We start from the raw sequence: 25,372 nt of genomic DNA, 5'->3' as shown, positions 1-25,372 counted from the left end.
AAGTACCACATGAACTAAATCATGAATTTTGGCGTTAGTCGTCGGGATGGAAATGTGTCACTAAGGGTGTATCCACACGACGGACCGAATCCGTCTTTTCCGCGGCGGACGGCGCATCACGTGACCCCGCGTCACGGATTTGTGCCATCCGTGGCGCGTCCGCGGACGTCGCGGACGGAAAATGCCAAGCTCTTTTTCGCATTCGGATTCGCGCGGAATAACACAACAGATTTAGCCGAAGGTGCCATTGTCGATCTGGCAACAAGCGCTGCTTTTTCTTTTTCTCGTATGGAACTCCATCTTCAACTTAAAAGAAACTCTGCGCCGTAGACGGAAACATAAAAACCTTCAATAATTTTGCTAGCGATGAATGCGTTTTCGACTTTCAGACTGCTCGCGCCATCTAGAGAAAAAAGGAACAAGCAAGCATTCGCACATTATTATGACCTCTGGGATTTGGTAGCACTCGCGCTACCGCAGATCACCGAGCTCATGTTCTGTTAATAGAGGCACTCGCTAAGCCTACAGCTCTCAGAAAACGAGTACGGCGCTCGGAAACAGTACGAAATTGTCATGAATACGTTGCCGGCGAAGCTTGAGGACACAAACCTAAAGCCGACACAATCGTCAGTTTAGGACTAACAGGCCGTGCAATGCGCGGCGAAGAGCTTAAAGATTCGAAGCGGGCAGCTCTCGCTTCAGACAGTGCCGCCATGTTTTTTTGCTGCGGCGCGTCCGTCTAATCGCTTCGTCCGTCGTCTGGATGTGCTTTCCAGCCGGACGGGCGGCGGAACGATCGTCCGCGGACGAGATGTCCGCGGATAAGTCCGTCGTGTGGATACACGCTAAGCGTCAACGTTGCTGCGTCCAGATGAAGCGGTGCTAATGCTGCTAAATACTAACAGGCATTGAGCAAGCTCTCATACATCAATGTACAGTAAACAGTCAACTATACTCCTGTGAACACACGGTTCACTTTCGTTGTAACGGACTCCTATGATGGAGGGATTGACCATGTTTTTTCGCCTCGCTCTTTCTTTCTCTCTCTCTATTTGCACAAGCTTTCACGCAACCTGAAATAGTTGGGTAAGCGGTATGACGCCAGTCCTATTCAGTGCACTACACAGGCTGTCGAAGTGTTGGAGAATGACCGACCCGCAGGCAAGGATTCAGAATTCCTGCGGCAGAAAGCATAGGCGGCCCTTTTTTGAATGCGCAGAAGGGGTGGCGTGCGAAATTCCTTTAAAGTGTGAAAAAGAGTACGTTGGGCAAAAGGAGAGATGCTTCAACGATAGTTCAGCGTGCGAAATTCCTTAAGGTGGAGGGCCTTTAAATTGCGGGAAAAGTGTATGTTGGCCAAAAGGAGAGATGCTTCAACGATAGTTCAGCGTGAAAAATTCCTTTAAAGTGCTGAAAAGTGTATGTTGGCCAAAAGGAGAGATGCTTCAGCGATAGTTCAGCGTGCGAAATTCCTTTAAATTGCGGAAAAAAGTGTATGTTGACCAAAAGGACAGATGCTTCAACGATAGTTCAGCGTGCGAAATTCCTTTAAAATGCTGGAAAAAAAGTGTATGTTGGCCAAAAGGAGAGATGCTTCAACGATAGTTCAGCGTGCGAAATTCCTTTAAATTGCGGAAAAGTGTATGTTGGCCAAATGGAGAGATGCTTCAACGATAGTTCAGCGTGCGAAATTCCTTTAAATTGCGGAAAGTGTATGTTGGCCAAAAGGAGAGATGCTTCAACGATAGTTCAGCGTGAAAAATTCCTTTAAAGTGCTGAAAAGTGTACGTTGGCCAAAAGGAGAGATGCTTCAACGATATTTTAAAGTGCTGAAAAGTGTATGTTGGCCGAAAGTAGAGATGCTTCAGTGATAGTTCAAGGGATATTAATAATATCTGGGGTTTAACGTCCCAAAACCACGATATGAATATGAGAGACGCCGTAGTGGAGGGCTTCGGAAATTTCGACCACCTGGGGTTCTTTAACGTGCACCTAAATCTAAGTACACGGGCCTCAAACATTTTCGCCTCCGTCGAAAATTCAGCCGCCGCTGCCGGGATTTGATTCCGCGACCTTGGGGTCAGCAGTCGAGCGCCATAACCACTAGACCACCGGGGCGGGGCAGTTCAAGGGAGCATGCCAGGAACTTGAAAAATGTGCGTGAACGAAAATATTTTGAAGGTCTCTGGCTTGCCATTGTATAACCTGCCAGGATTGCTCACCCTACATATACAACACTCGTGTCGTGACGTAGAGCAAAAATGCGCGCTACTGAAGAAATCGTAGAAGCAAAATGACGTACTTACGCATGTGTAGAGCCTATATATTACTCGGATAAAAAATTATGCAATATGACGGGTTACCTTCTGCCGTAACCAAATTGGGAAACCTTTATTTGCCTACAGCATTGAGCGTTTTCTTGTGTTGGATTTGACCCCATCGAGGAGGATGACGACTGTCCGTAGTCAGTTCCAACCAAGGAGGTTGAACGTATTCCCTCCCGCTGGCAAGTATAGCCGTTATGAGCTTTTGTACCAAAATGACCGCTGACGACTGTACTCAGCATTGTTGTGCTTCTTGTCGCTAGAATGCCACGCTCGTCCATGTTCAGCCATTTTTGTATTGGCTTTCATTGTATTGCCATGCGGTGAAGCCATCTTCGAGCTATATTTTTACGCTACAGTTGAAATACAGGAATCCCAACTGAATTGAAATAATGCCCCTGTTTTATTCCCAAAAGAAGCTCTACAAATTGTGCGGAAACAAATTTCGGTAAATAGCCTGGAATGTGCTTCTTTGTTCAAATTAGGAAATGTTGAAACGAATGCATTTTTTTTCTAAGCTCCTTACTTGAAACCTTGAAATATACGTAAGCACCACCCTAAGCCGTCGCTGTCTCTTGCAGAGACAATTTCCACATACGCCCGGTCCAACTGCACTTGCTGATTTCAATGATGTCCAACACCTCACGCGTACTTGAGGCCAGGGATTTTTCCATTCAGACGCATGTTCATCTCCATTGTTCTCTGTAGAAAAACTTGAACTTCCTGGCTAACTTCACAAGGAATTCCTACATCACTTCTCGGGTACGCGTAATACTCTAAATAAGAACCACGTCCATGTTCGTCATGCCTAGTGTTTACATATGCACAGGAAATGTACTTATGTCAGCAACGGAGGTCACATACCTGGACCCACTTGCACAGAGGGCGCGCTGTAGTTCCGGGGACGGAGCTTGTATTTATTCTGAGTTTGTAACCGATTATTGTATGCTGCGAACATTCATAGTGTAGTTATTTGAGAAGGAAAATTCGAGCGGGCTCATCACCATGAGCATTTGTAATGAAAGTTACAGATTCAGTTGGAGATGCTGACACACATTTCCTACATTTTACCACATACTTATTGAAGCTTTGTTTTTAAGCAGTTTTCAATTGTATTTACATCTGCGAGCATAGGCGTGCCCAGGGTTCCCATTTAGGGGGGACGAAGTCTCACCGCAACCTTCCCCCCCTCCCAACACCCGCTCGGCGACTTTGAAACAAACAAGCTTCGCAGTGGTTACAAACATCAAAATTAAGCGATGAATTGCTTCCCACAACGGCCAGCCTTTGGTCCTCGGCACTCCGAGGGTAGAGATGGTCAGTACACAGCTCTTGGAATGCAAGAACAGTGGTCCTCGTCCGCCATTATTGTACAAAAACTTATCGCCTTAATAACCCTAACATTTCACTTTAAAGAATGGTGGAACGCGCCAGAATGAGTAATGGTGAGAGACTGATATGGTGCCCCCTCAGATGATTAAGGGGGCTGCCCCCCCTCCCTGGCCCCTCCCTTTAAAAATTTATTTATTTATTTATTTATTTATTTATTTATTTATTTATTTATTTATTTATTTATACCTCAAGGGTCCCGGGGACATTACATGAGGGGTGGGCATCAAAAGTAAGAACAAAAGATAGAAAAAAAGGGAAAAAATACAATAATTAACAAAAAACAACAAACGGAAAATGCAATATACAAAAGACGGCAATGATGAGAATTTGAAAGGAAGGAGAAAAAAAAAATCTATTTACAAAGGTAAGTCCAAAAACAGCAGTTCCATATGTTAGACTAAGAGTTCGGTAGCAGATCGGAAGCACGCTGCGTCACGGACGAGTGCGACATCTCCCGGAAGGCCATTCCAGTCTCGGGCAGTTCGGACGAAGAATGACTGATGGAACGTAGTGGTGCGGGTTCGGGGTGGAATTACTGCGTTCATGTGGCCTGTTCGAGATGTACGATGAGTCTGTTGAATCAACTGGCTGTCACGAGGTATGGTATGAAAGAATCTGTGATAGAGGCATGGGCGTGAGATGCGACGTCGAGAGGCAAGAGGTACTAGCTCCAGTTTAGACGTTATACATTTTATACAGTCTATTTATACAGTATATTTATACAGTCTATAGAGTGTCTGAACCCATTTTTAGACAGTGGATAGACTGCCTACATACATTTTTGCACGGGTCGTAGACATGCCTATCTCTGCGAGCAAACACAGGGTATTTACAGATCACTCAGCGGACGCACTGAGGCATGGAAATAAAAAGGTAGCGTTGGAGGCTGTTAAAGTCTTCATCTACAGATTTAAACTGTTTACCTAGAGGCTGTAATTGGTCAACATTTTTTAATGGTCCTCCTCAGAGGAAGAAATTCTCGAGACGAGTCTAATCCTCGAACTAAATACCTGTAGTGTCACTCGTGCGTCGGCGTTTGTGCGCCCAGGTGTATTCCTTGGGTGAACTTAGTGCTTCGCTCTCTGCCGAAGGGGATCTCAAAGGCCACGTTGAAAGAAGCGCGTGGTAGAGATATCCTGCGCCAGGTCCAGCAACGAACCCAGCTGCTGACACTACTTCAATAAACGCAATGAACTATTTATCACTAATTATTTCGACAGTCCATTATCATTTAAGTAAAGATTTGCTCCGGTGTAATATGTACCCAATTTCACGCTTAGCTAGAACCAGATATATATATTTCAGTTTATCGAAGACGATTTACGATATTTGCAAAACCGGAAGCAGGTGCTCGACCGGATGTGGTTGGAATAGAAACAAAAGTGTCACTATGGGCTTGTGCCACTAATAATGAAGGCGACAAAATGCACAATGTGTGACACAATGCACAACTTACACCGAGTGTATTTATGCGTGCCCATATACATATATATCGCGCAAAATGAACCTTGTGGTAGATGTGAACTCTACAAGAGTTACATATGATGTTTATACAAACAGGACCGAAGGGTAAACGCGCAAGTGCTCCAACAATGACCCGAGTGTGGGTCTTAGCACCACGTTGGATAAAAGAGAAGCTGCACCCTTTCGTTTTCTGTTTTAGGGGCGAAGCTCCTTAAGGCGGCACCCGTTCGTCCCTCGTAGTCGTAGTAGTAGTAGTAGTGCGTAACCAGTCTTACGCTTTGACCTCCAAGGTGGTGCCGGTGGGAGATTTTTCCTGTGCGTTGTTGAACAATAAAAATTCGCAGCGTGCGCGTTAACTAAAAGCCGAATTCTTCTGTCGCTCATTCCCCATTAGCAGCCATTGGCATGTTCCAGTAGGAAACGTTAGTAGAAGTAGAAGTGTAAGTGTTAGCTAAAAGCCGACTTCTGTCTCTCATTCCCATTAGCAGCCATTGTTTACCTCCAAGGTAGTGCCTGGTGAGATTTCTCCTGTGCGTGATTAAACAATAAAAATTTTGTTCAAAACGCCGTTGATTGATGAAATAAACCAACGAAAGACGCCAGATGTTTTGTAAAAGCAAAACGAAAGAACGCCAGATGTTTCTAAAGCAAAACGAAAAGACGCCAGCTGCTTAACGAAAGACGCCAGATGTTTTCTCAAGCAATGGTTTTCTAAACAATGAAAATTCACAGCGTACATGTAAAATTAAAGTGAGCTGCAAGTCGTCGTAACTCATCGAACCTTTAGTATAAACGCGCCCGATCTCACGTCGGTGATGATGTACTGGGCAGAATTCACGGAAGATTCACGGTTTACCGATGAACCTCCGCAGCTTCGCCCACTCATCATCATTCACTCCGTGGATATGCTGTTTTTTTTATAAAGGGGCATAACCAGCGGCGCCGGAATTCGCATTCTCCCAAGAAGAAGAGCTCCTCTGAGAGGAATGCAAGCACGTCACGCCTCCTGCGCCCCCACTATTGGCCGCGACGCACGCCGGCGGCAATTCCCAGCCAGGGCTTCACAGCGTTTCCTCCACAGGCTGAAAAGCCTTGCCACTATCAAAAGTGCCGCGAAGGGTCTTGGTGTGAATCTTCCACGCACTCGACTGTCACGCACTCGACCACGCTCGACTGTCACGTGGCGGTTGCGTTCCACCAGGGAAGAGTTCGCACAAGCAGAGGCGCGCACCATTTGCCAGCGCTCGAGACGATCATTTGTAGGGAGCAATTGGCAGCCCACCTTCCATGGAATTTCGCGAAGTATCCCGAAATGTGGCCGCAGCTATGTGTTTCCACTCTGTATGTTCGACTATGGGTTGGCGGTGCCGATGCACCAAGGGCCGCAGAAGTGCGGCCATTGTGTCGACCACCTTCTCTACGCTAACGTCGGCCTGTTGACATGCAGCTTTAAGGCGCCTTTGAAATGCCTGATTCGCTCTATTATTGTAGCGAGGTTGCAGCTATGACTATGGTGAGGTGTGCGAAGAAGAGGCAGACGACGTGTCGGTGTGCTGGAAGTAACAACCGCCATCTTGACTGCTGGACCATCCTACACTGTAAATAAGTTATAAATATATTCGCAACATTTTGGTGGTGGTGCTGGGTACTACGCAAGACGGAACTCCGCAGCGGACGTATCCTGGACAGCCGCAATATGTCAACAGAAAGCAACTCTGCTGCTGCCGCTTCGACCGCGCCTCCGGTACAGCCGGTACAGCCGGTCGTATTGACTCAACCCCGCGATCCCGGTAACTTCTGCGGCACCGACCACGTTGACGTCGATGACTGGATCGCGAAGTATGAGCGGTTTGCAGCGGTCTACCGGTGGGACCCTACAATGATGCTTGCCAACGTTGACTTCTATCTCTGCGGGACAGCAGGTACGTGGTTTCAGGCTCATGAAGCTGACATAACCAGTTGGGATGCCTGTAAACAGAAGCTTCGTGACCTATTTGGTAGAGCCGTCGGACGCCAGCGGGCCGCTTCTAAAAAACTCTCCTGTCGGGCACAATCTTCGACCGAATCGTATGTCTCCTACATCCTTGACGTCCTGGCCCTTTGCCGACGTGTCGACACCAACATGTCAGAGGGTAACAAAGAGGGTGGCTCAAGGGAATTGCCGATGATGCTTCCAATTTACTAGTGTCTAAAGACTGCTCCACCGTGGACGACATCATCAAAGAGTGCCGCCGGTTCGAAGAACTGAAGAGTCGCCGCATTGCCCAGCATTTCGTGCGACTTCCGAACACGGCCGCTACATCATCTTGCGAGGACCTTCAGCCGCCATGCGGTCAACCGCCTACCAACGAGAGCGTAGTTCGCATCGTGCGCCGAGAAATCGAGGCGGCGTCGCCACCATCTTTCCTGACGCGGCCATCTGATGATCCTCGACCAACGATCTCGTTGATCCAGCAGGTTGTGAGGGAAGAGCTTGCAAATGTCGGACTGCAGCCGGTGTGTTCGTTGACGGAACCTCGTGTCAGTTCCATAACGCCTCCTCGTGCACCGGAAATGTTTCGCCGCTATCGTGACCCTGCCCAGTGGTGAACGCAGGACGACAAGACGATCTGCTTTCGTTGCCACGGTGTAGGACATATTTCTCGCTACTGTCGTTCTCGCACCTTTCCATCTCGCTCGTTTTCTGGCTATCGACGTGACGACAACCACCGGCCCCTGCAGTTTCCCGCTCGTGACGGTGGACCAACGCTGTGGCTCCTGCGACATCGGTCCGACGCTCCAGCCGTTGGCCGTCCCCAAGCGATCGTCGCTCCCGGTCACCTCAGCCCCATCGCCATTCGTCGCCCCGCCCTACTGGACGCCCATACTCGGAAAACTGAGCAATGCAGCTCCCGGAGGTGACGCTGCATTCGACCCCCGACCTGAAAACCCTCTGCTGACCCTCACTACGGACCAGAACCTGCTTGCTGTGGAAGTGGATGGCCTACCTGTTACTGCCCTCATTGATACCGGCGCACATATTTCTATTATGAGCTCTGATCTCCGTGCACGATTAAATAAGGTCCTTACGCCGCCCGAGTCCCTATTTGTACGTGTCGCTAGTGGAGGAACTCCGGCTGTACTCGGAATGTGCACGGCACGTGTGAGGTTCTCCGACCGCCAGACGTCCGTTCTGTTTCATGTTTTCGCTCACTGTCCACATGATGTCATCCTCGGACTCGATTTCTTGTCTGACCACTCTGCTGTCATTGACTGCTCGGCCGGTGTTGTACAACTTGACTTGCCTGCGTCCGCCGACGTGTCGGAGGTGGTTCAGACCAAACTTTCGTGTGCTGAGGCTATTCGTCTGCCACCACAAGCCCTAACTTGCGTCGCTGTTGAACCCTATCCCAATGTACCGGATGGTGATTACGTGGTTTCTCCTTCTCCCAGTGTTCTACTGGCCCGCAGCGTCTCCTCTCCGTACACAGTTGTAACTGTTACAGCGAACAAGACGTGCCTTCCTCTTCTGAACTTCGGATTCAGCCCTCAAGTCCTACTACAAGGCATTACTCTTGCTACTCTGTCACCGTCGCACGAGAGCCAGATCTCATCGGTGTCACCTGAACTGCCCGTTGTCGTCTCTCCGAACCCGCATAGAGTCGACGCAGGCACCTCTTCTACACATGATTGCCTCAGAACTTTTGCCCTCTCAAGTTAAAGACCTCAGTGATCTCCTTATGATCTACTCTGACATATTTGACTTCGACGGTAGGCCCTTAGGTCAAACCTCGCAAGTCAAGCACCGCATAGATACCGGTGATGCAGCTCCAATTCACAGGTGTCCTTACCGAGTTTCACCATCAGAGCGCCAAGTTATTCAACAGGAGGTCGACAAGATGCTCACAAAAGGCATTATTGAGCCTTCTTCGAGTCCGTGGGCTTCCCCTGAAGTCTTAGTTAAAAAGAAAGACAACACCTGGCGTTTCTGCGTGGATTATCGGCATTTAAACAAGATCACCAAAAAGGATGTCTACCGGCTTCCTCGTATCGATGATGCCCTGGACTGCCTTCATGGTGTTACCTATTTTTCTTCGATAGACCTACGCTCTGGTTACTGGCAAATCGCCGTAGACGACCTCGACCGCGAGAAGACTGCCATTGTAACGCCTGACGGTCTCTACCAATTCAGAGTCATGCCGTTCGGCTTGTGCGATGCGCCGGCCACGTTCGAGCGGATGATGGACACGCTTTTGCGCAGCTTTAAATGGTCTATCTGCCTGTGTTACCTGGACGACGTCATTGTATTTGCCCCCACCTTTGAGTCTCACCTCGACCGACTTTCGTCCATTCTTTCAGTGTTTCGTGCGGCTGGGCTACAACTTAATTCATCGAAATGCCACTTTGGCCATCGCCAAGTTGCTATTCTCAGGCATCTCGTTGACTCATCTGGCATCCGACCCGATCCCGACAAAGTTCGTGCTGTCCTCGATTTTCCCGTACCAACTTGTACCAAAGACGTTCGAAGTTTTGTGGGCCTATGCTCATATTTCCGACGATTCGTCAGAAACTTCGCAGATATTGCCCGCCGCCTCACTGATCTTCTCAAGAAAGATGTGCCATTTTGGTGGGGTCCTGACCAAGCCAGTGCTTTTTCCCGCCTCATTACGCTGCTCACCACACCGCCGATCCTCGCCCACTTCGACCCGTCTGCTCAAACCGAGGTCCGCGCAGACGCTAGTGGTTACGGCATTGGCGCTGTGTTAGCCCAGCGTAAATCCGGTCATGATAGAGATGGCGTATGCCAGCCGGCTCCTCTCCCCTGCCGAACGCAATTACTCTATTACTGAGCGCGAGTGCCTGGCGCTTGTATGGGCAGTTGGTAAATTCCGCCCCTATTTATATGGTCGACCTTCCACCGTTACCACAGACCACCACGCTCTATGCTGGCTTTCAGCACTCAAAGATCCAACAGGGCGCCTAGCTCGTTGGGCTCTGCGCCTCCAGGAATTCACGTACACAGTGGTCTACAAGTCCGGCCGTCCACAGCAAGACGCCGACTGCCTTTCTCGGTACCCCGTTGACGATCCAGACCACGTAACGGATGACACGTCCATCTGTATCTCCTCGATCTCTGCTTTCGGCAACATCGGTGACGAGCAACAGCGTGACGCGTCCCTACGAGATCTAATCACCCGCCTGAATACTAATTCGACGGACAGTTCGCTTCGCATGTTCGTCATCATAGACGGTATCTTATAGCGCCGGAACATGCGCCCAGTGGGACAGGAACTACTAGTTGTAGTACCCACTCATCTCCGCTCGACCGTACTTCAGCAACTACATGATGTACCAACGGCCGGCCACCTTGGTGTTGCCAGAACGTACGACCGTGTCCGCCGACGCTTTTTCTGGCCCGGCCTCTACCGTTCCGTACATCGTTATGTCGCTTCTTGCGAGTCGTGCCAACGCCGGAAAAGGCCAGCTGTACAACCCGCCGGGCTCCTTCAACCCATCGACATACCTGCTGAGCCTTTTTTTCGTGTCGGCCTCGACCTTCTGGTACCTTTCCCACTTTCTCACAACGGTAACAGATGGGTCGCCGTCGCTACGGATTATTCTACCCGTTTTACCATTACGAGACCTCTCCCGAGCAGCTGCGCTACAGACGTCGCCGACTTTTTGATAGAAGACGTCATCTTACATCACGGCGCTCCTCGTCAACTCATCACAGACTGAGGCCGCTACTTTTTATCCAAGGTAATCGAGGACCTACTTCGCTCTTGTGCAACCAAGCACAAGCTTACAACGGCCTATCATCCCCAAACGAACGGACTCACAGAACGTTTGAATCGCACGATCACTGACATGCTCGCCATGTATGTCTCGACTGACCATCGCGACTGGGACATTGCTCTACCCGTTGTCACTTTCGCTTACAACAGCTCGCGCCACGACACTGCTGGATATTCTCCCTTTTACCTTTTGTATTGAAGAGAACCGACCTTGCCGTTCGACACGCTCGTACCCATCCCTGACCACATCTCCACCGAATATGCTCGCCACGCTATCAGCACAGCCGAAAAGGCCCGTCAGATCACCCATCGACGCCTTTCGGACTCGCAACTCAGCCAGAAACATAGATACGACAATTGCCACCGGAACGTTCGCTTCAATCCGGGTGACCTTGTTCTCCTGTGGTCTCCGTCTCGGCATGTTGGCCTGGCCGAAAAACTTCTGCCCAAATACTCCGGCCCCTACCGTGTGCTACGCCAGGTGACTGAGGTTACCTATGACATCGCCCCTCTGGACCCTACGGCGCCCGCTACGTCTTCAAACGTCGTCCACGTCGCTCGCCTGAAGCCGTACCTTTCGCCCACCATCTGCTAACAGGCGCCGAGTCGGCGCTTTCGCCGCCGGAGGTCGATGTAGCGGGGTTGCAGCTATGACTATGGTGAGGTGTGCGAAGAAGAGGCAGACGACGTGTCGGTGTGCTGGAAGTAACAACCGCCATCTTGACTGCTGGACCATCCTACACTGTAAATAAGTTATAAATATATTCGCAACAATATCAACGGCAATTGCGACGATTGCGGCCCTCGTTTTGTAAAGCTTGCCAGTATCAGGACACGCAGCGGGAGTCCGCGATAGTAACGCGCCAGAGCCTGTGCGGGCGCACTGTCGTTACTTATAAGCCGCATTATAGTGCCAAGCGGTAGGATAGATGCGGTGGAGACGTCGGGGAAGGCGAAGCCGCCACGGTCTCGCCTTCCTTCCAGCTTAGGTTGTGCTAACGACGGGCGCGAACGGAGTTCAGTGCCGCCTGAGCAGAGAAGCGAGTTTATATAGCTCTGTATATTTCTGGAAACGCCGAGAGGAGGTTTAACGGTGTGGAAAATATACTAAAATTTCCCTAGAATAACTGACTGGGTGAAGTAACGGCGTTCGAAGAGCGGGAAGCCAGTGTGTACAGGAGATTTTATATCACTGTGTAAGCTTTGTACACGTGATATGAAGATATTGTCATTTAAATCGAGCATGTTAGAGGTGACTCTTAGTATTATAGTTGTAGGAGACCACTGCAATGATGACGTGATGTTTATACGAGTGTTTTGGTTGCCAATAAAAAATGCTTGCTTTTTGAAAATTTCAGTTTGCACCGGATATTGTACCGAAATTATGGACCGCATCGAGTGCATGTTCTAGTGACCGCTCGTTGGACATGAAGGATAATATCATCCGCGTACGCACTGGCATTAACCTGACTGTCACATGGTAGTGGCAAACAACGGATCTCGAGGTCGCTTTCTGTTGTTCACAAATAAGACTGAATGCCTAAGACAATTACAACTCGAGCAGCAGTTCCGTACTGAGGGGGGCTTTGGAGCCACAAAATGCACATCATCTTTCACGTCTCATAAAACGCGCCCGCAATAAATGTTCTAACAAACCTTGCGAGTTTTACTTAAGTACTTCGTTAACGCCTGACCAACAAAAATACCGAGAGAGCGTTGTGAAGGCATGCTCCGTGGGAAATGTTCCCTTTAATTTAATTTTGATCAAAAATGCGTCTTGAGATGGCAACAACGTAAAACGACATGTCACTTTTCACTCTGATATAGTTTCGAACATTTTATTTCCCTGCAGATTTCCGACTTTTGTAAACAGGCTGAAAACGTTTATCGGTTTTAGATGCGAAGTATCTTAAGGCGGAGCTCAATCCGGTGGTGGTGGTGTGCGGCGTGACCACCCTTACTGCGCATGCACATACCCTCTCCACACACCTCCTCTCCACTCACCATCTACCCTTCCCCTCTCCCCTCCCTCCCCTCTCCACTTTCCCTCTCACATACCCCTCTCCCATCCCCCTTTCCACTCTTCCTCTGAAACGCGGGCTAGACATGCCGAAATTCTCTCCTGCGCAACGCCGCCATGAGCTCGAGCGCATGCGCGTCCCCTCCCCTTCTCCCTCCTCTCCTACGCTGCCCCCCTCTCGCCCGCCTGTCGACCGCGTTCCCCGCTCGCCCTGTGAGAATTAACGGCCAGGCTAGATGGAAGATACGACGCGCGTAGCGTCCCTCTTCGCGTTCCACGACGAGAGGTCGGTAGCATGCCCAACGAACGCCAACGGAACGCAATCGTGCAAGTGCTCCGGCTTCGCATCGCCTCATGGTCCCCTTTAGCGGGAGATGGTGTAATTTTATAAAGCCTATAAGAGAGTGTTCAGTGTTCTTTAGCATTACTTGCATTGCTCAACCCGGTTCGCTTTTTGTTTCTGTATAAGTAGGCATGCATGCACGGGACATGTGGGTATGCAATTTATAATGCGAAAGCATTAAATGCTTCATTTAAGGCTTTCGGGGACGAGTGCTACAAAAATTCATCATCACGTGTTGACGTCACCATATGAAGTCATTATGACGTCACAAATCGCAACACTTTGTGACGTCTTGTGACGTAACGTGAAGCCGTTGTAGCGCCCTCCTTTGGGCGGAGAAAAAAAATCACAGCATATCCACGGAGTGAATGATGATGAGTGGGCGAAGCTGCGGAGGTTCATCGGTAAACCGTGAATCTTCCATGAATTCTGCCCAGTACATCATCACCGACGTGAGATCGGGCGCGTTTATACTAAAGGTTCGATGAGTTATGACGACTTGCAGCTCACTTTAATTTTACATGTACGCTGTGAATTTTCATTGTTTAGAAAACCATTGCTTTAGAAAACATCTGGCGTCTTTCGTGAAGCAGCTAGCGTCTTTTCGTTTTGCTTTAGAAACATCTGGCGTTCTTTCGTTTTGCTTTTACAAAACATCTGGCGTCTTTCATTGGTTTATTTCATCAATCAACGGCGTTTTGAACAAAATTTTTATTGTTTAATCACGCACAGGAGAAATCTCACCAGGCACTACCTTGGAGGTAAACGATGGCTGGTAATGGGAATGAGAGACAGAAGAAGTCGGCTTTTAGCTAACACTTACACTTCTACTTCTACTAACGTTTCCTACTGGAACATGCCAATGGCTGCTAATGGGGAATGAGAGACAGAAGAATTCGGCTTTTAGTTAACGCGCACGCTCCGAATTTTTTATTGTTCAACAACGCACAGGAAATATCTCCCACCGGCACCACCTTGGAGGTCAAAGCGTAAGACTTGTTACGCACTACGACTACTACTACGACTACTAGGGACGAACGGGTGCCGCCTTAAGGAGCTTCGCCCCTAAAAACCGGAGAGCGCGCTACCTCAAGAGAAGAAAATAAAGACGGCACTTGGCAGTGGCACTTGAAGCCACGGCTCGTGTTGCCTGCTGGCGTCACTTCCGGTTCAACCGTTTCGTTCCTTCGCTCTTGTGGCATAAGCCTACACCGCCATCACATGGCATCGTAGCCTGGTCAAAGGTGGCCTGATCACGGAGGCTGTGCAAAACCAGGTGAGCTGTCTCCGATTCTGGAGGTAGTGCGAAACCACGCTAGCTGCAGAAAGTTTTCGGAGGGTGGCGGGGCAGGTCAATGCATTTAGGGAGCCTACGTGACCGGCCGGTCATGCCGGCTTGCTAATACATCGACCGAGAAGAAAAACATGGCCTTCCCCATTGAGTCGTCTGAGGTGAATGCACACGGGGCCCTTTTTTTGCCGGTGCGGGTAACGGTAGTCTGTTATAGCAATCGAATTTTCTGGTTGTGACACTACCGCAATAGGTAAATTACATTTCATACGGGAGAGGGCTACGCTGTCCCTAAAGCAGTGTGAGAAGAAATCGGCTGTAACTGTGATGACAGTGCCGCCGCCGTCTTGCTGTGTTCAATCGCGCATGCCGAAGCCTCGTTCACATTTTAGACACCCGCATCAATCACTGTAGCAAAGCTCGAGTGTTCTTCTCATAAACTTCATCAAGGCGTTAGTGAAAAAAAGTAGGCAAAAAAGACAAAAACATCGAACATACACACGAAAACGCGACTCTTTCGATTAACATAGTTTGTTTCACACGTTTTTAAACAGCTGACAGTGTTTCTCGAGGGTTGTCAGCGCGTGGTGGCTCGTTACGTCGGCGGTCGTTACGTCATTTGTCCCCGTGTCAGATGAGGGTGCACGTTCAGTGTCCCCAGAAACGGGCGCGCCAACCTAGCCACAACTTGCCTTCTTCCTCCTTTCCTTTACATCCCACTCTCCCCTTTCTACAAAGTCGCTGAGGCGTACTTCACCCTTTAGGGGCTTTAAACCTACCGGGTCCATTGTTTGCTGGCGGTGCCGATCGTACTGGCTCTAGGAACCGCACTGGGAGCGGAGCTGTCTGACAGAAGCGGGCAACGGCTGGCAGGATTGGCACACCCGTTTCAAGGAACATTAAACGACTCTAATCTTCACCAGCTCTAGTTCACGGCGTGGCCGCTAGACGCGGTAGTTTGTGAGAAACGGATTAAATTTATTATTTCCCGCCACTTTCTGTTTAAAATGAAGGTTCCGTGTGCACATTCCGGCACCCCGTCTTTGAATTTAGCTGAAAATCTCGGCGGCGAAAATTTCGCACAATCACTTTCAAGCGTGATCAACCAAGACCACCAGAATACTACATTCGTGTCTTACAACTGGTCAGGTACTGCTGCAACCTGTTCTTAAAATTTTTATTTGACTCTAGCTTGATCCGGCTTCCAGAGAGTGAATGAGTCCTTTGCAGGAAAACGCCGCCAGACTGCGTAGTACGCTACACACGTTCACGCTGCACACTCGGAAAAAATGTTAGTAAACAGATAGATTTGATAGTGGAATGCAAATGAAGCGTAGAATAAGCCGCCAGAGACGCAATGTAACAAAAGACCGCGCAAAAATAACTGAATTGTCTGCACAACTGCGTTCCATGATTACAGAAGCCAAAAATAGATATTACAAAGAAACATTGACAGAGTTCATGACGAAGTCTCCTGATAAATTTTGGCGTCACACGTCGAGAAAGGATAACGAGTCACAGCATTGTAGTGGATAACACAGTGGTTACTGATCCTGCAGTAATCGCTTCTTATTACAACGAGTTCTTTCAGTCGGTGTTTTCTACTCCGTCACAATCCAGTGTCGAATCCGCTCCCTCTCCATTGTTTCGCTCGGAAAAAATGCCAGACGTTGAAGTATTTTATCAGGGAATTGTGGCCCAACTACTGAATATTGACGTAAAAAAGTCCGTAGGCCCTGATGAGATATCGCACGCATTTCTGCACAGGTATGCGGAATGGGTTGCCCATTACTTAAAGGTTATATTTGACACGTCACTCGCAGAATGCCGAATCCCTGATGATTGGCTTACGGCAAAGGTTATACATGTGCACAAGTCTGGTGATAAGCAGTTCATTGAAAACTATCGTCCAATATCACTGAGCTGCGTTTGCTGCAAGCTCCTAGAATAAGTTGTAGCCAAGTCAATTTACACGTATATTGAAAATGCCAACACATTTTTTCCCAACCAACATGGATACCGACAGCGCATTTCCACAACAACACAGCTTCTTGAAACAATTAATGACTTTGCCATGACGTTAAACAAAAAGAAACAGATAGATGCCATCTGTCTTGGTCTGTCGAAAGCATTCGACAGAGTGCTACATGCAGAATTGCTCCTGAAACTGGCAGTTATGGGAATAAACGAACAAATAGTAAAATGGATAACCGCGTACCTTCGGGGCAGAACGCAGTACGTAGAAGTAGAACACATTAAATGAAAGCCATTAAACGTGACGTCAGGTGTTCCACAGGGGTCTGTGTTAGGCCCAGTGCTATTCTTAGTCTATATTAATGATATCGCCTCTGAAATTGACCAAAGAATCACAGTACGGCTTTTCGCCGATGACTGTCTACTGTACAAAGAAATTGATATCCCCGAAGATCAGGAGTTGTTCAGTGACGCTCTTAGGACAGTAGAAGAATGGTGCGACAAATAAAAAATGAAAATAAATGAGAATAAAACTTATGGCGCGTAACATATAAAGTAAATAACATCTTCTACTTTAATTACACAGGAAATTCCTCGGTACTTTCTACAGTTGACGTGCTGAAATACTTAGGCGTAAATATATCCACGAATTTAAGCTGGTCTTACCATGTTGGCAAAATATGCGAAACTGCGGAAAAGAAGCTCTGGTTCTTGCGACGTCAACTGCATTTAGCCTCACAGTCAGTAAAACTAACAGCTTATTTGACCTACGTTCGGCCCACGCTAGAGTATGCCAGTATAATCTGGGGCCCTCATCAGTCAGGGTTAATTCAGAGACTGGAAAGAATTCAACGTCGAGTAGCAAGGTTTATTCTAGCGCGATACTCTCGTACAGATTCCGTCACCGAAATGCTCAGTTTGCTAAACTTGCCCACGCTTGCTGAACGCAGGCGCATAGCAAGATTAAAGTTTTTTTACCTTCTCACTAAAAACAAATTTAACATCAATAGCAGTCAGTACTTCATAGCACAACAAGGTAGAGCATTGCAAAAAAGCAAAGATGGTACTTTCGAAATACCTCAGATGCATATTAACAGTTACGCGTTTTCCTTCTTCCCAAGAACCATTAAAGAATGGAATCAATTGCCACTACTAACGCGAGAAAGTATCAATGCAGATCATTTTGAAAATAACCTAGCAGGCCAATAAAGACGCACGCATTTACGCATGATTTTTATTTTGTGGTTGTGTGAGTTCATTCATTAGCATTGTTCTGTTTGTTAGCTTTGTATTGTTTGATCGGTGTATGTGCAGAATATTTCGCTTATGAACGGCTGCGTGTTTTTGTACGGCAATGGTCGGTTATATTTTCTAATATCGCTTTTTAACTGTGTATTTATGGTGTTGTATAATTGTGTTTATGGTGCTGAATAATTCTATAATTGGTGTCGTTTGATCATGTAAATACGAACTATTTGGCTTATGTACGCATATGTTTTCTTCTGTAGTATTTTATGTACGGTTTCTTATGTAGTATGGTTTCTTATATGTACGCTTGTGTTTTTTTTCTTAGGTAGTGTGGTTTCTTATGTATTTTTTCTCTTCTCAAGTGTGTTTGTTTAGTTCTATTTTTTATGTAATGTACAACATGCAAAAGTGCTGCTATTCACCCACACTGTAACGGCCGACAGGCCAACAGTATGAGTAAATAAAAAAAAATGCATGCATTTACCTGTTTCAAGCGTATTTTACACCTTCGTGGCATCGCTTTACTAGTCAGCTGCTAGTAAAGCAGATACGTTTTGCTGTTACTAACCAGGGAGCCTGTCTTGGTGTGTTTAATAAGCTAACTACTAGATGCCTATGTTACCAGGTGCTTTGTAGATGACGTGGTATATCATGCCGTAATTTGGACAGTATTACGCAAAATTTAGACAAAACTTTAACTTTCTAGATGATGTTCGGATAACAGTTTCGTGCTACGTGATGGCCTACATATATGCAAACAGTACAATACGAAATACTGGGTAAAAAATCATCGATTATTTCTTTAAAAGTTATGGCTGCTAACCATCACAGTGCGTGCAATTCCAAAGTGGGTAAATAAAGAGCCGTAAACTGCTTTTAGAGTAGATGGTGCGTGCGTAGAACGTTTGATAATCTGTGTGTGATTGTGCGTGTGTGCACACGCTAATGGTGCGTTCATGCTCAATGCACGTTGCTGTGGTGCTTCCTTACCATGATAATTAATTACACAAAGAAATTAGCGGTCATTATTTGGTGTAACATGCCATTTCGTTTGTTTTTTCAATTCACGTAATATATGCTTTTGCAGTAGAATCAACTTGATTTTGAAATGCACACGCACGTATAAACAGAGTAGGCGTAAACTTCTGGCTAATTGTAGTCCACTAGAGGTAGTACGGTTAGTAAATCGGTCGTGCGGCTACCAGTAATTTAGTCACGGAATAACCATTGGAGTTAGCACTATTCACTTACTAACCAGGCAGCGAATTTCACTAACATTCATTATACTACCTTCCCTTAATAAGACGTTAGTGCTTTTTGTGATAAGCAGCGGGTTAGTATTTAGTCAGTCAATATGCCATCCTTTCATTTCTTAGAGTGTAGTTCTTCGATGAGCAAAACTTGAGCGTGCGCACCACCGCGCGCATGGCTGCTGAATATTACTGGTTCTGTTTGCGCTACGTACACATCCTTCCTATATTTTTACCGTATTCCTTTACCGACTGGCTTACAAGCTACACAGAATACGCACAACACTTCAGAGAGGCAAGGCGGATCTTCTCCGACCCCACCCGAGTCTAGAGAGGAAACAAACGGCGGAGCACCTAAAGGTAAAGAACGCCAGGCCTGCGCTGAAACCGCAGCACAGTCACAGCGAAAGCTGGAAGAGCGGCGTTTCAGGAGCCCGTTATATGCTCTCTTGGGGCTACAATACAAGTACACTAGAAAGGTACCCACTACGCCATAAATCACAATTTTTGTGAAGTTGGGAAGCACCTACTAAGCCATTATTTGTCATTCTGCGGAGAAGCGAGGCACCAGCTACACGTCTGTAAGGCATTATGTGCATTTTGTTGACGCGACGACTGATGACGATGAAGAATTATGGCTCAGCCCTTTGTAATGGGTTGGAAGCTTTAAACGGCCCACCAGTTATGTATTTGCATTGGGTGACGCCCGGTCGCTATTTCCCTCTCCCGTCATGCTTTATAACATACGTTGACGTGGGAGAGAGACGGGGGGGGGGGGAAAGAACCTTACTGAGACCCCGAGGAAATGGATCATGCGTTTATGGGCTTCCTTGGCAACCAATACAAGTGCACTTGCGAGGAAACCACTACGCTATATGTCACTGTAATTTTTGAGAAGTAGGGCAGCAGGCACTGTGCCATTTTTCGTCATTCTACGGAGAGCCGTGGTACCTGCTAAACGCGTGTAAAGCATTATGCGCACTTTGTTGATGCTGTGCCTCATGACGATGAAGAATTATGGCGGAGCCCTTTGTAATGGGTTGGAAGCATTCAACAACCTACTCGTTGCGCAATTCGCATTCTGTGACGCCTGGTTACAGAAATCGCGTTGTGCGACGCTTGGGGCTTATTTTACTCTTCTACCACGCTATATTGCATGAGCTCATGTGGTTCCTTCCTGATATGAAGCCTGTATAGGACCTTTTTGCAAAGCAGTTTCAAGACACCAACCTGAATGGTATACGGCATTGGTGAGGTGCTTATCCTTACCGCTGTTCTAGCATACAATTGGAAAATCAGTTACTTGATGTATTCGCTATAGAGGTGATTGCGAATTCTGTAGTGCCTTCTGTTCGTCAGTGTGTTGCGATAAGAGCATAATCAACATATTAGTTCTTTGTTTGTATGCAATTGCTTTCAAGTGCTATCCTATGTTGAATAAATACCATGAAAGAAAAAAAAACACCGGCGTGGCTCGGATGTTGAATACTGGGCTTCCACGCTGAGGGCCCACGTTCGAACCTCGTTCCATCCTGGAATTTTTTTCTTATTTCGAGCGATACTGGTTACGGACACCGGCGGCGGCGGCGGACAACTACGGCGCCAAAAATGGCCGGTGAAATGATCTCATAACAGCTTTCGCTGTAAAACAAAACCCCTCCCAAATCATGGCCAGCTCTACGTGAGCTATCTAAACAAAGCCGGACAACGAGTGTAAACTATGCAAAACGATGAGGCTTCGTGTAAACATATGCTGTGTGAATGTCCCAACGTATCAACAAATTCTCCTGAGGCCCTCCGAGATCGTTGGCTGATAGCACTGCTCAGCACGGAGATCGAAGACCGAAATTTTTTATCCAGCCTGCTATGGAGGCTATGGGGAGACGAGGTCTCCTGGCTGTCTGGACCTGTGCTGTCTAGCTCGGACCGCGAACCAGTGGGACCTTGTAAGAAATTTTATTCACTCACGTTATTTATTTATTTATTTATTTATTTATTTATTCATGTATTTATTTATTTATTTATTTATTTACTGCCAGATGCCGCAGCCCTAACTCTAATTTGTGGCATAGGAATATATGTACTCAACTACTGCTTTCGTCATTGGAGCGATTGCGCGCAATTAGTCACGAGTACCTATATCGTGAGTGTTTTGAAAAAAGTTACATGATTTAGCTTATGTTGTACCTGACCACAGAAGAGCTGTGTGCGTGTGTCTGTAAAGCTATCGCATTTGAGTGGCAGTACAAGCTATTCAGCACGACAAGACAATCGTTTTGAGCATCCTTCCATATGAGAGATGTATGCACTTCTACGTATATGTAAATATCAGAGAAACGATCGGTAGCTCGGTTTTGCTTACTTATGGGAAAGGACGAGACCGTTGATTTGCAGATAGTTTAGTTTATTGCATGCATTGGTGTTTAGGCAAGGATGTTTAGAGGCCTACGGATTTCGACTACACGCCGCGAGCAGGTAACCAGTTTCTTGAACCACAAGTGGACACAACACACACACGCTGCTAAGCGCCGTTGGCGCTCTGGGCGTGAGCGCGTGGTTAATATGGATGAAGTCACGGACTCTGGCGTTGGCGGCAGGGAAGGCCCAATCTGAGCCGCTGTTCTTTTTCGTGAAAGCGCAGCAGCTGTGTTGCACTGAAGCTCTTTCGCCAACAAAGACCTTGGCTGAGCATGAAGGCCAGGTTCACGGAAGAAGGAGTTTTGTTGGTTCGTACCGGGAGGAAGAGAACTGTCGGTTTCGATATGATTCTCAATTTTTGAGTACGATTTGTTTAGGACAAGTTTATTCCATCATAGGACGCTACGAACACTTGGAAAGAGTGTCCATACAACAACGACATTGAAGGGGTCATGAACCACTTTTCCAAGTAATGATCTAATGACCTCAGTATCGGAGTTTGCTGCCTCCCGAATCGATTGCAGCAAAACTTTCTCGAATCCGTCAAGAATGAGCGGAGTTACGGGGGTTTGGCGCACCCTCTCAGCGCTTTCTCTCTTTTGTCGTGCCGTCGAGCGCACTGGACGCTACACAGGGAGGGATGGCACGGGGGAAAGAAGTTTCGTTAGCGCGCATCATGAAACGCGATCGCTCTCCCGCTGGGATTCGCGTGCGCGAGTGCGGTTACCGTGTACTGAGGAGTGCGGCGCAGGCAAGACGCGGCACCCCGTGGCAAGAAGCGCATCTACTCCGAACGCCGCTCTCGATTTATGTCGGCTATCGGCCAATGAGGATGCTATGTCTTTAGCGACGTGGAGACGCACATCGCGACGTCAACGTTCAGACGCCCCGCCCACCGACGAGAGTGAGAACCGCCCTCTGTTTGAAGAGAGGGCGCCTGAGAAAACAGCAACTTCGCGTTCCGCTTGTAGCCTTTACGCGGCGCGCGCGACTGAAATATTTGGCTGAGCAGTTCATAGCCGTGTCAGCTTTCCGCAGGATGTGTTTTTTCAATAAGCCCAAGGGGTGCATCATGACCCCTTTAATATACACAAATAACTAAGTACAATATACAGGAAACCTTTTAATAGAAATGTCCAAGTCCACAGGTTGTCCCTAACACATGATACTAGGGCTATCATACACACACTTATCACAATATACACAATGTACATGGCGAGGTATACATAAACAATATATATGGCTTAATGAATATACAAGCAAATATGTACAGCAGATGCTATGGTACATGTAAGTTACATAAATGTCCAGTGTTAGCATGAAATGTGTGTATACAAGAACCCTTACACCTACGGGGAATGCACAAAGAAATATTCAATACAAACGTATTATATCCATTAATAAATCACTGTGCAGATTACGCACTTCTGGAACCAAAGTCGGCATGTCTTGTTCTACGTCTAAAAAAATCCGCGACATTCTCTCTAAGAAACCTTGCGAGATTTGCTCAAGTACTTCGTTAACGTTTGCTCAGCGAAAAATTGTTGGGGCAGCACTGTGACTTGTTTTTCCGTGAAAAACATTCTTTTTTTTATTTTTATTTTACTGCGTCGTGAGAGCACAACAGCGTACTATCATGGGTTAATTTTTGCTCTAACGCAGTTTCAAACATTTCATTTTCTTACTGATTCATGCCGAGCCCAGGCATCGGGTTTTCCTGCTTTATCATGGCGTCAACAGAGGCCATTGTATGCCTTACGTGTTTCTTGTGTATGTCCTTGGGTGCTAATCTGGACACTGTCAAATTCCGCCATCTTGCCAAATTTCGTAATTGCGGCATTTTGAGCCAATCGGAAAGGCCCTAGTACCCCTCCGGGTCAATCAGGCTTGACCAATGGCGGAATTCAACAACATGGCGGACTTTGACAATGTCGAGATAAGGGGGCTTCACAACGAAAGGAAGAACGGGCGTATGAGAATGATTACGGCGGAAAACAATAGTTTCGCTTCGCAATGCGCATATATGTTTCTTATAAGTTATCGTTCTATCGCCGAAGCCTGGTGCCTGAGTAACATTTTACGGGATTTCCATATACGAACATCTATAAGCGTGGAAGTGAAAGCCGCGCATAAGTAACGATCAAAGCCTTCATGGGGTTCATGCCGATTGCAAAATGCGCTTTGTTTAATCTAATATTCAGTAATTTATTTATCGTCATTCTTACACAATAAAATTGCAGGAACTCACACTTTGTTAAACTAATGCGCCGCATTTCATTCTGCGTCTAAACAGTCAAAATTCGGATGCAAAATGTAATTAATGAATAATTATTTCTGCGAAATCAACTTATCTCGATCTAAACAAGCAAGTATTTCTTGCACACTCTGCAGCAGTAAACAATCATTGCTTATCATGACCTTTATGGGCGCAATTCCGTTATGAGCTCACAACAATACAGGCGTTTTTCCGGCGCCTTAGCTATCCCTCTGTGAGTTAACAAATCTTGGTAAACAGCAAAGCCGCCAAGCAAGCGCCACCACTTAGAGGAGGCAGACTAAGATCTTTAGCATCTTTATTTATCTTCTTCTTTCTTCTCTAATCTATCATTATTTCGTTCTAAACATTCTTCTTTCTTTTATATGGCTTTACATTTTTATCTATTTCTGTATTGATCTCTATCCTGCTTTGCCTCCTCCTAACCCTCACATTACTCATCCTCACCTTCACTTCTCTTTCCAACTCCTTGCTTTTCTCTACTGTACATAATTGTGCTATGGATTAATATCACTCCTCCTCATGTCCCTCCTACTCACCCTAACATCACTTCTCCTCACTATCACTTCTATTTCCTATTCTCTTGCTGAACTATACTATACAAGGATATACATACTTTACCCCTCTCTCCTCTTCCATTCCTTTCTGCTCACCCTTTGCCATCCTCTCGCTCAGGTATAATATACAAGGCTATGCCATCCCTTACCCTCCCCCTTTCCTTCCTCCCGACTTTCACATAACTCCTAGTTACCCTCACTTTCCTTTCCCACCAGCTTGTTACGCTATACTTCGAAAGGCTGTGCTATGCTAAGATCTGCTTGGCACACACCCAGTCTGTGGCGTCTGTGCTGTGCTATACAAGGGTATGCCATGCTTTGTTCTATCCTCCTTTCCTTCCTCCTCACCTTTACGTAACTCCTATATTTTTCACTTCTCTTTCTCACCCTCTTGCTACAATATACTATGCATACCTATACTATGCTAGGCGCTGATTGACGCATAGATGCTTTCAGAGGCGCACATTCGCCTAGTTTTCTGTCTGCGACACCGGCCTTACTCCGAGCTTTAACAGTTCAGCTGTTAAAAGAAGCAGGGTAGGAGCCGAATTGAACCCAGGCATTCTCTGTGGTCTCCAATTGTTTCACAACAGGGACCAGCCACGACTTCCAACTGCTTGGGAAAAAATTGGGGGACCCTTAAGCTTCGCCTTTAAGAGTTGAACGCGGTAGCGAAATCCGGCCCCTAGTGCGCACTTCAACCACTAAGTGCATACTTATTAATGTGTATTGTTACACACACACACGCACACACGCGCGCGAATTTTACAGGCTTTCGATCTAAAGCAAAAGTCGCATGGCCTCCAAGATATACGCCGCGCGCCGGCCCTCTCGGATGCCATGAAAAGTCGAGACATATTTCTCACAATGCCATCACAGATGGCAGCACATTATCTAGCGTTTGCTGCGTTGACTTGATATGTTTTCCTCTAGATGGACATAGTTGTCCATTTTTAGAGCTGTTTGAAAGTTCGTGTGTGTATTTAGCGGCGATGGCTGCACTATCCCGGCGTTTTTCGACGTAGTTTGATGGCCTCGCGAA

This window comes from Rhipicephalus sanguineus, chromosome 10, assembly GCF_013339695.2.
Source record: "Rhipicephalus sanguineus isolate Rsan-2018 chromosome 10, BIME_Rsan_1.4, whole genome shotgun sequence".
In the NCBI taxonomy this organism is placed as follows: Eukaryota; Metazoa; Arthropoda; class Arachnida; order Ixodida; family Ixodidae; genus Rhipicephalus; species Rhipicephalus sanguineus.
This window is presented reverse-complemented; position numbering follows the sequence as displayed.